Here is a 12,574-nt window from a genome sequence, read left to right as displayed (position 1 = left end):
CTGAGAGTTGGGAAATGATTCCATGTTCTATCAAATAGTTCTGGAATGTGGAGTCCAAAAAATCTCCACCTCGATCCGATCGAAGTGTTATAATTCGTCTATCCAATCCGTTTTCAACTTCAGCCTTGAACTCTTTAAACTTTTCAAAGGATTCAAACTTCCGTTGTATAACATAAACATACTCGTACCTGGAGTAATCATCAGTAAAACTGATAAAATACTCATAGCCACCTCGGGCTCGCACATTCATAGGACCACAAAAGTCAGAATGTACTAACTCGAGAGGCTCCTTGGCTCTTGAACCTTTTCCAGTAAAAGGTCGTTTAGTCATCTTACCCTCAAGGTAAGATTCGCACACAGGTAAAGAATTTTCTTCTAACTCACTTAGTAGTCCATTCTTCACCAATCTCTCAATCCTATTGAGATTGATGTGCCCTAAACGAAGATGCCAAAGTTGGGCATTTTCTTTTGGAGAAATCGTTGACGTTTTAATTGAGTTACTGCAGTTCTGAACAATTCAGTATTATGGAGGGAATTAATGGCTAACGGCCTTAGCACATATAAATTCAATTCCAGATTTGCTATGCAAATAAAAACACCATATTTATGAATAAACGCTTTATTCAAATCAAAAGAAATAGTGTATTTACATTGCAATAAACACTTTACGGAAATAAGGTTCCTTTTTAGTTCAGGAACAATATATACATCATTTAAAATAAGAAACCTATTCTGTAAAGCTAATTGGAGTCCTCCCACTACCACAGCTGAGACGACGTGCCCGGTGCCTACTCGCATCGTCATCTTACCAACCTCCAGCTGTCGCCAAGATCTAATCCCTTAAAAAGAAGAACAAATATGGTTAGTGGCATCTGAATCAATTATCCAGGTAGAATCATCATTCTCCACTAAACAAGTTTCAAGCACAAGTAAATCACATTTACGTTTATCCGCTTTGGCTGCTTTCTTCTTCTTCAGATACCGAGGATAGTTCCTCTTCCAGTGTCCATCTTGGTTGCAATGGAAACACTTTCCCTTAGCAACTTGTGGACGCCTTCTTGGGGCGATAGGCGGTGGGTAAGCAGGTGCCTTCCCTTTTCACTTACCACTCTTATTCTTCTTCCCCTTTGCAGAGTTAGAAGTAGAAGGTGCAGACTTCGTTCCTGAGGTCGAACCTCTATGGAACGTCCTGGAGGATGAAGCAACATTTGCCTCACTCTTTTGTCTCTCCTTATTTTTTAGTAAAGATTGGTACGTCTGCAACTCGTTGAGGAGAGTTGTAAGGTTATACTTCACTTTGTTAAGAATCACATTACTAACAAAGTGTAGGAAGCTCTCCGGCAAAGAATACAGGATTATGCTAACCTGGTTGCCCTCATCGATGGTAGACCCATTCNGTAGACCCATTCAACTCCACCACATTGAAGTGGACCATCATATTTAGAACATGTTCACGAACAGAGGTGCCTTCTTGCATTTTGGAGTTGAATATGTATTTAAGAGCCTCATGCATAAGATGTTCAGGCTGTTGTCCAAACATCCCCTGCAGGGGCTCCGTGATCTCACGCGTTGAGACCATAAGCTCATGTTTCTTGGCCAAGACTTCAGAAAGACTTGCCAAGATGTAGGCTCGGGCTTTCTCATTCGCCCTTGTCCATTGCTCGTATGCCTCCTGAACATTTCGAGTAGCATTTGGAGTTGAATAGGAGGACAAGCCTCCGTAAGAGCGAACATGAGATCCTCGATAATTAGGATCGTCGTGATCATGTGTTTCCACGTTGAAAAATTATCGGCAGTTAGTTTTTTGGCGCTTAACAACGATAAGGTGGTTGTTGCCATTTGAAAATGTTGTTGAAAATACGAACAAAACTTTATTAGATTTTGCTAAACCACTTTTAAACCAATCAGTTTTGCAAAACAGTTTCAAGTACCCTAAGTTATAGACTTCTATTTTGCAATGATGCCCCAGTGAGTCAGGACAAATGCCACCGGTGGGGTGATCAGTTGCCCCTTCGCTGGGATGAGACATTCTCAACCATTAGGCAGAACCAACTCTTGGAACTGAACCTAACAACCACTATTTTTCGGTCCAGAATCGTTAACCTTTAACTATTCCGCGTAAGTGTAACCCCTCGCTTTCGGTGTCAGAGTCCCTCCCTAATGCACTTATCGTAGGAAAAAGACAGATTAGGACAAGAGACTAAGTTACCTTATCCTCTTATAGGAGATCAAATAAAAAAACACGCAAAACTGGCATCCTTGAGGGGGACAGTCCCAGGGTGCCTCGAGGCGATACGCAGTAACTTTATTCAACCTAACGAGGGAGACCGAGGGATATTCTGTCACACTTCCCGCTCCCACTTATTATAAACATTCTCTCCATCCACCTTGATGTTGACCTGCCCAAAAACCATCCGTTGGGGGGACACGCCAAAGGTGCCACGAGGCCGAGGATAGATCTCACGGTGTGGACTATTTAGGAGAAAAGTGAAAGGTTTAAGTGAAGCATCTTATGCCCCAAGTACCTCCTATTGAATTTTCTACCTAGGGATTCATTAACCTAGACAATCCGGCTACTGATTTTAGTCTAAGTCATCTTTTTAAACTCTGCTCATAAACAACGTTTGTCTATAAAAATAAACAAGTTCAAGTAGTCACATTTAAACACTTTAATGGACTGTTCTTAACTTGCATGCATGCATCAAATCTATCTAATTCACCTTTCCAAGTAAGTTCCCAGGTAGGGGTGTTACGTTTCCGTCAACTTAAATACCCTAGCCTAGACAGAACCCACGTTAGACAAAAGGTCCCTTATAGAAGATTTGCTACATTTTAATCTTTTATTAGCCAACTTAATCCTATTAAACTGATTAAAAGATTAAAGCCTTAGGGTTGCTAATCATATTATAACCATGATCTTAGGTCTATGTGATCCAAGTTTTAAACACTTTAAAACCATGAATTAAACCTAAGTGAGCATGCATGTCTTTTTTATTTCTTTTAGTTCTAATTTTTCTTTAACTTTTAAAAAGAAACAACTAAAACCATTGTGCATAATGAGGCGTTTATAACATTTATAAAATAACCTATGTGTCATGATTCATGCAATGTCTGGTCATTACTATATATAACTTTTATATAACGCGTAATAACCAAGCAAACATGCTATCATTCACCCTTATACTATAACAATTATAATATAAAGATGATGCATGTCAATGCTTTTTATGCATGCATAAATATAACTCTTATATTATATGATGGCATGAGCAATGCTCTTATAATTAAAATCATGCTTCTCTAAATTATAACAATTACAATAAAGAGATGATGCACGATTATTGCATAACCTAAGGTGGGATTTACTATATGTGCATACCATATGACATATAAAACATACATCGCATGTAAAAAACAAAGGATTAATGGATCAGGATGAGCCTTTTAACAAAAAAAAAAAATCGGAATGAAAAACCCTATCTATTACATTTTTCATCGAGCAAACTGGTTCACAGGCGAATCGTGTCTTGAACTGCCAGGAGGTCTTCATCGTGTAGCAAACTCCAGCAGGTAGACGATCGTTCAGCGCACACTAGACGACAGGAGCAAAAGTAAATGATCGCGTAGACAATGACAAGGCTGCGAAACCTGATCATCCATGCGATCGTGTAGAGCGACGACAGGTAAACGATTTACCTTGAGTTACTAAGCGATCGTTTAATCAGTTACTAAATGATGAAGCTTGTTGACCTAAACGATCGTCTAGCGCGCGCACTTTAAATGATATGCGAGCGTCTCATCGACTAACCGATGCGTGCAACTTGGTAAATGATTTACCTTGCAATACTAAGCGATCGTTTAGTTATTTACTAAGCGATGAAGCTTGCTAACCTAAACGATTGTCTAGCATGTCAGCGTGATGAGAGATCCACGAGCATCTCATCATCTACACGATGCAATACTCAACGATCGCGTACTCGATCGCCAGCCCGATGCAACCAACTCTTGATCACATTCCCCATCGTTTAACTGATGCATTCAACCGCAATCGCGTACTCCTTCATCTTTACGATGCGATGGATAGCGATCGTGTAGAACTTCTTCTGTACAATGCGATCAACCCTAGATCGTCTCCTTCCTTGAAGAACCACAACCTTTGCCCAGAACTTTGACAAACGACTCAAAACTTTAAACAAACTTTGAATATAGACTCGATAACGATTATTAATGCCCAAAAATGCAGGGGCCTTTACAAACAACCGCAAATGTAAAAGGATTTAAACAAACCGAGGCTAATCATCCCGAAAACATCCATTAATCCGGCACATCCACAGCAGATTTAATAGCGTAGAAATGTACCCACCATGAATGTATATGTTATTTCGTTGCAACAGATGAAATCGAAGTATCAACAACCTGGCTCTGATACCAATTGAAGGATCTCATACCGAGAGTCCATGAGTATGTTCAGATCGCTCCGATTTCACAGTGATCGAAATATAAAAGATATACATTCAACACATACAGTTATGCACATAAATCTAATTATCGGCACGCTCAGAACATGATAAATAATAGGGAAAAGGTTCCATACTAGTTGAAGACTCTCTTTGAACTTCTGAACCCTAACGTAGCGGATCCCTCCAACAGATCTACCAACACCCAGTGGGAACGTCGACTACAACAGCACGATCAATACGAACACGAACACTGCAGTGGGGACGACACCACCACTAATGAACCCCGGGTATTCTCGGAGTGAAAAACCCAAAGAGTGGGCTTTGGTAAATTTGGTAGAGGATGGAGGACAACGAGTCGTGTAGACGATAAGCAAGTAGGATATAATACAGTGCTATCGTATAGTAGAAATGCTTATCGCATAGAGGAGTTACACGATCGTGTATGAAAAGCTAAACGATCGTTTAGAAAAATCATATACGATCATTTAGAGAAATCGTGAGGTAGACGATCGTTTAGACGAAAGAGCTACTATCGTATAGGCTCTCGGGCGATCATTTCACGAATTCTTTTAGAGCGGTCGAAAAGAATGAAATGCACAATACAAAATGAAAACCTCTTTTCATTTTTAATCCGTCGATTACCATAACCAACGCTGCCCATTACCCACGTCCGAACGTGAAAAAATTGGTTAATTATCATATAATTAATCAATCAATTAATTAATAAATATAATCATATTATATTTATATCCTATAGTTTGATATCACATATCTACTATAGTATTTTCTTCCCTGCTTGATATAAATCATATTTATATCTAATTTCCTCCAAAATAATGTATCTCATAACATTTAGCAATTATATCATATATAATTAACCAATTCAAATTATATCATATATAATATGAACTTTTTCTTGTCAATTTGAACATTTCAAATTAAACCAAATACTAGTTCTTGACTTTATCCAAGCTACCCAGGGGACCTAATGGACGTGTGGCTCGAAGCTTCAATAGTACGTGAATAGCTGACTAAATTCTTTAGCCACGAGATCCACCATCCATTAACTGTCATTGGTCTGCAAGAAATTTCCGAAGAATTACACAGCCCACCAAAAAAGGCGGCTTATGCATGGATGTAAATCCTACTATGGGACGAGCGAATATTTATAAGAGGGGTCAGATCAGATCTTGCGACTCTATGTGCCAGAGACTGCTTTTCAACGCATACTTTCCAATGCCATGACTCACCCTATGGCGGACATTTCAGAGGTCAACACATGCAGAAAAAAGTGTTACAAGTGGGTATTATTGGCCAACTCTATTAAGGGATGCGCGAGACTATTCTATAAATGCGACAAGTGCCAACGCCCAGGAAACATTCATGGAAGAATGCGATGCCAATGAATATTTATATTGGATTGGAATCTCTCAACAGTTGGGCATAAAATTAATGGGACCATTTCCGCATCAAAGGGTCACAAGTACATTTTGTTGGCTGTCGATTATGTCTCCAAGTGGATTGAAGCGGTATCATACGTCGCAAACGATGCGGTGACAGTCTCCAGATTCTTGTGAAGAACGTCCTTCACTCGTTTTGGCACCCCATACGTGCCATAATAAGTGATGGAGCTCCCACTTTGTCAATAGCATCATTAACAAACTGCTGCTCAAGTACAATGTCCATCATAAGGTCGCCACCACATATCACCCCCAGACAAACGGCCAAGTTAAGCTGTCTAATAGGGAAATCAAGCTCATTTTAGAAAAGGTGGTGAATCCCTCACTAATGGATTGTGCCATGAAGCTTGACGATGCCTTGTGGGCATATAGGATTGCCTATAAAACACCCATAGGCATGTCCCTGTATGCACTGGTGTTTGGGAAGGCATGTCATTTACCCCTGGAATTAGAGCATAAGGCGCTATGGGCAGTGAAGAAGCTTAATTTTGATTTGAAAACTACAGGAGAGGAGAGAAAACTTCAGTTGCTCGAGCTAGATGAATGAAGAATTCAAGCATATGAAAATGCCAAGATCTATAAAGAACGTACAAAGCGTTGGCATGACAAACGACTGTGCGAAAAGAATGTCCAGGTTGGTCAGAAGGTCTTGCTATTCAACTCTAGGCTACGACTCTTTCCGGGAAAATTAAAATCACGCTGGTCTAGACCATTTATAATTAAAGAAGTATTCCCGCACAGTGCGGTCGAATTAACTAATGAAGAAGGGACAGCGCATTCAAGGTCAATGGGCAAAAAGTCAAGATGTATCACGGAGGAGACTTTCATTGCGAGAAAACGCCCGTGGACCTGAGGAATCCTTGCTGAAGAAGAAACGAGCGGTCTCTGTGTTGATATGCGACATAAACTCATCAGGGATGCATTTTTTTTTAGTATTCTTCTGTCTTTCATGAACTTACCTTACTTTTTGTATAACCACTACTTTTTAGAATTTCCAACTCTTTCGTTCATACTTTTCACCCTTTTGATATTTAGCAATGATCGTAGTGAACAATTATGATGGAGCTACGCGATAACCTAAAAACATGCGTCCAGTTCGATCAGCCCACCGCAAGTAAGGATGCGATCACAAATGATGCGGGCAACAGAGTAAATTTGGGGGTTGTATTCTTCCTTGACTCTTTTATTCCAATTTTGCACTTATCGCATCTCATTTTAATATTACTAAATTTTGTTATCGCATCCTCTTTAGTTTGAAGCAATCATTGAATTTTGATTACTTTACTTGGTCACCACATTCTTCCCCGTACCAATTATGATTTCAATGATGAAATTCATGCCTTTATTTCTTACCGCATGTACTAGAGTCAACTTAATTTCAGGATAGTCAATTCATGAAACATTTCTAAAAGTTAGCAGTCCACCAGCTTTCGTTCAAAACGATTTTTACGAAATTTCCTAAGTTCATCGCATGAGTTACTTCGTCTATCAGCAATGAGGACATTGCTGTGTATAAATTTGGGGGTGCTAGTATTTATTTTCAACCTTGCTACTTTTAGAATTTCAATCTAAAATAAAAAATAAAAAAATCCTAACGTTGAGATCAGATCCTGCTTGTAGTTGGATGTCCGCATGACACCCGTGAGGGCAAGCCAAAACGAAGGTGGAAATTGTGATCAACACATAAACCAAGTGATCATAACTCCGCTGCCAAATAAAAAAAAATGGGCATAAGTTTAGACTGAGAAAGAGTGTCTTGCTCGTAGTTGGATGTCCGCATGACACCCATATGGGTAAGCCAAAACAAAGGCTAGGCACTTGGACTAGCGCAAGATCACAAAAAAAATATCTAAATCGAGCAAGGATAAAAATCACTTGGAAACACCCTGGTTGGAGAAAGTTTGAAATAAATCATGCGATGTTCTGGAAACGAGTAAAGTTTCTTTGAAGGTTAAACTTGCGGTCCCTAAAAATTAGAAATATTTTAGGAAGAGACCAAGATAGAAATTAAGAAGGCATTGGTTCATGTATTTTGAATAAGGCACCTTGAGAAATCTAGGTAGGGTAAAAGCGGTTGACTTTTTAGAGCAAATCTTTAGTTTATGCTTGAGGACAATCATTGTTTTAAATTTGGGGGGTGTGATAATGGGTAGAAATGCAAGTTATTATAGCTCAAATAAGTAAAACAATGAGAGAATGCGACGATAAAATAAGCAATATCATGTCCACGAGCGCTAAACTAAAAGGAATTGCGATCATATGCGTCCATTGCATAAAAGCAGTTAATTTACTTATTTTGTGCAGGAAAAATGTGATGCCGCAAGAAAAATTGCGATCCAAAGGAACTAAGCATCAACGCGCTTGAAGATTGCGACCGCAAAGCCATGCGATCGTATGCGATCATGAGAAGTTTCTTAAAAAGGTGGTCGCATAAAGACTGCGCATCAAGGTGACAACACAATAAATCACGATGGACGGAAAGCTGATAACGGTCGAATCCGAATTTAGTTGANATAAATCACGATGGACGGAAAGCTGATAACGGTCGAATCCGAATTTAGTTGACAAGCCGTTAAAGCCACACTGTAGCAAGTACACTCGACTTTTCGGTGACCATTAATCGGCACATCAGAGCAGGAGAATTAATGACTGCCCATCATTGTAATCATTAGAAAGAAAGGCTGCTTCACCTTGAGCTCTATAAATACCGAAGGCCACCAGTGTAAAAGGGTTAACAAGAGAGATAGAATATATACAAGTTAGAGAGCCGTTAGTCTGTTCACGTACATACTCATACTTATACTTAGAAGACGGAGACGAGCAAGGAGACGAGAAAGCCGAGAGATCATTCTTGGATAGATCGAGGGATTTTCGGAAAGCGTTACAAAGGAGAGAGGGCCAACACTTGTGAGAGCAGGGATATACATCTGGACAGAGTTGGACTGAAAAAGAATAGTGTAAAAGGCCATGGGAAGCAAGACATTGCTGATCGGGCTTCTTATCTCTAAATTCCATTTGTTATTTGTATCTAGTACTTTATTTATAAAAAATGAAAATCACATTTCAATCTATGTTCAATCTCTCCATACTTCGCATGAGTAGCTAAATTTCTGAATGGGTTGAGGCATTAGGACAAGTGGGAGATTTATATTGTATTGTACATTAGTCTCCTGAAGCATTAGGACAAGTTGGAGATTTTTCAGATTGGTGTCCTAATTCTCCCGTGTCATAAAATAAGCTCGTGTTCGATTTCCTTCAATTGGTATCAAAGCCAAGTTATTCTGATATAAATTTCAATTCTATTTTGAACTTCTTTTACAGTTGTGGTAGGTTTTCTACATTTGTGTTTAATTGTTAAATGCATTTGTGGATGGAGTTGATGAATGTTTTTGGGTTTAGTTGCCTTTATATAAAGTTTTCTTCAATTACAAAGTGTTAATTTGTAAGGGCCCCTGTGTTTTTAGGCGTAATTAACATGCAATCGAGTCTATAATTCAAATGTTTTAAGTTTTTCGAGTCGTTCGTGATGAAGTTTCGAAGTATGGAGATGCGATTCTCAACGAGGAAGAAGACCAAGAGTTAGTCGTATCGCGTAGCCTAAGGAAACGATTGTTGGGATTTAACTAAGCGATCGTGTAGTATTTACTAAATGATCGTTTAGCTAAACGATGGGTTAAATCGTTTACTCTATCACGTAGCATTGGTTGCCCTGAGGTAGACGATCGTAGTGAGAGCATATAATGCTTATCGTTTAGGAAAAGGCGCTCGCTAGACGATCGTGTAGTTAGCTTGCTTCATCGCTTAGTTACTACCTACACGATCGTGCAGTATACAATATGAAGGTGCTCGCTAAGCGATCGTTTAGGCGATGGTGCTCTGCCGCATCGTAGCGTTTAGACGATCGCGTAAGGTTGGCGTTGTACGGTGTGCACTAGGCGATCACGTACCTCGAGCTTCATCGCTTAGTAAAAGGTACACTATCGTTGCTAAACGATCATTTTGCTATGGGAGTGTTGGTAAATGATGGAGCAAAGTGTTTGTTCTTTCGTGTAGACAATCACGAGGAGTTTGGTGCATGATGGTTGGAGATGCGTTGCTTTGCCCGGACGGTTCAAGATCTGGTTTGCCTGTTTGAACTGGAGACTCCTTGGTTTTGTAATAGTTAGCTTTATTTTTTTGTGGTTTTAAGGCAATTCTACCTGGTTCATCAACATTTGTTTATTATACATGTGATGTATGGTGTTTATATGGCAAAGTGTTTGACATATAGTTTAAAAACCCACCTTAGGTTTTGCAATTGTTCATGCATCATGTATTATAAATGTTATATTATTGCATGAAGAAATTACATGAAAGCATGTGCATGCATAATGAAATATAAGAGTATATTTTGCATGCAATGAGCATATTCATGCATCATCCTTTTATTATAAGTGTTATAGTCTAAGGGTGAATGGAAGCATGTTATGCTTGTTTCATTGATGTTTTGTATAAGTGTTATATAAAAGAAGTAGCAATGAATGTACAATGCATTGAGCATGACATTTAGGTTGTTTATAATCGTTATGAATGCCTTACATGTCTTAGATTTGCATTGTGGTTTTGGTTGTTTTCGTTCATAAGTTTTATAAAGGAAATTAGAACTAAAATCGATAAGAAAGAGTTACATGCGGACTTAGAGTGAACTCAAGTTTTTTTAAATGGGTTCTAAAATTGGATTGAAATCGACCTAAGTTCAATTGGTTCTAAAGAGTTTAGTAACCTAGATTAATCTTTTAAAATCGGTTTAATAGGATTAAATTGGTTGGCATAAAAGATTAAATTTGTTTTAAATCTATCTATAAGGGACCTTTTGTCTAAGGCGGGTTCTGTCTAGGCTAGGGTTCTTAAACTGATGGAAATGGAACCCCCTACCTGGGAACCTACCTAGAAAGGTGAATTAGATAGATTTTCTACAAGCATGCGACGATTGGTCAAAGACTCCGTTAAATAGTTTAATGGATGATGGTAAAAAGTTGTTTAATTATCCAAGGTAAAAGTTACTCTTGGGCAAACCTAAAAGTCACTTAGTTAAAATCCTTAGCCGTGTTTTTTCTAGGTAAACTAAACCCTAGGTTATAAAATACACAGTGGGAGGAAGAGATATATCTGATATGTCTATGATTTCACTCACGTTTCTCCTTGAATGTTCACACTGTGAGATTCATGCTTGACCTCGTGGTGCTTTGGGAGCATCCCCTTTTGGATGGTGTTTGCATGAGTCAATATCAAGGTGGACAGAGAGAGTGTTTATAGTAAGTGGGTGAAGGGTGTGTGTCAAAACGTCCTATGGTCTCTGTCATTGGTTCACACCGTGAGATCATTTTGTACTCCCTCGTGGTGCCCTGGAAGCATTCCCCTTCTGATGGGTTTTATGTAGTTGGTCAAGATCAAGGTGAACTCTAGAAATGGATAGAATCGCTTTAGGTTTTGCCCCAATTGGATTTTTTCCCTTCAGATTGGCTACTTAAGGTGGATCTTTAGGGCCTAAAATGGCGGGTCACACTTACGGGAGATTGTTAAGTAAGTTAATGATCTCTTGGCCAAATCAATGATGGCTAGTCATTATAGGAACAAGAGTTGTTCTGGTATTAATGATTGGTTGAGAACATCTCAATTCAAAGGAGAGATAATTGACCTCCCTTCGGCGGCTTTTGTCCTAAACCTTTGAAGCGTCATCGCGAAACTAGATGTCACATGGGGTTCATATTAGTTTTTCTAAAACCTTATTGGATATTGTTTGTTTTACAATGGGTATTTGCTTAAAACCTAACGTAGGTCAATGTGTTTTTCTTTTCAGCAACTCGTTAGTATTTCTATTTAGTGCTTTTAATATGACTGAATACATATAGTGGAAAGAATCGTGTAAAACGTATTTCGTGGCAAACGACCTCGATTTTTTTATGGTTGAGGAGTGTCCTCAAGTCTTGAACCTTGATGCATCGCGACGTGTTTGTAATGCATATGAGGTGTGGATGAAGGCTAATTTATTGGCCCGACTTCACATTTTGGCTAACATACCTGATGTTTTGGCCAAAAGTGTTGAGAACATGGTCATAGCACGCGAGATCATGGACTCGTTGCAAGATATGTTTGAACGTCAGTTCTTACTTGTCGAGCACAAAGGGATGGATGATGAAACCAGTAGTGTCCGTTGTTCTGACACTGATCCCACTACTCTCCAAAAAAGGAGGAAAGATAATAAATATGATTTATTGGTCTTGAAGACGTGTTTGGTAGAGAATGATGATTCTGCCTGGATCCTTGATTTGGGTGCTACCAACCATGTCAGTTCCTCTTACCAAGGATTCAGTTCCTGGCATACGTTGCCACAACGAGAGATGACTCTACGAGTCGGTACTAGTGAGGTTATTTCAGTTGTTGCTGTAGGTAGGCTGAAGTTATTTGTTGACAAGAAACATTATCTATTATTGGATAATGTTTTCGTAGTTCCTCATATTAAGAGGAACTTAATCTCGATTTCTTGTCTCATTGAACAAGGGTATACCGTCTTCTTTTATAAGAATAAAGTGTTTATTTTCAAGAATGGAATGGAGATTGGTTATAGTTCAATGGAAAGTAACTTATATGTACTAAGGCCATTAGTCATAAAAG

Source organism: Benincasa hispida, chromosome 5, assembly GCF_009727055.1.
Source record: "Benincasa hispida cultivar B227 chromosome 5, ASM972705v1, whole genome shotgun sequence".
NCBI classification, from domain to species: Eukaryota; Viridiplantae; Streptophyta; class Magnoliopsida; order Cucurbitales; family Cucurbitaceae; genus Benincasa; species Benincasa hispida.
The sequence above is the reverse complement of the archived record's forward strand: the minus strand, read 5'-3'. Positions refer to the sequence as shown.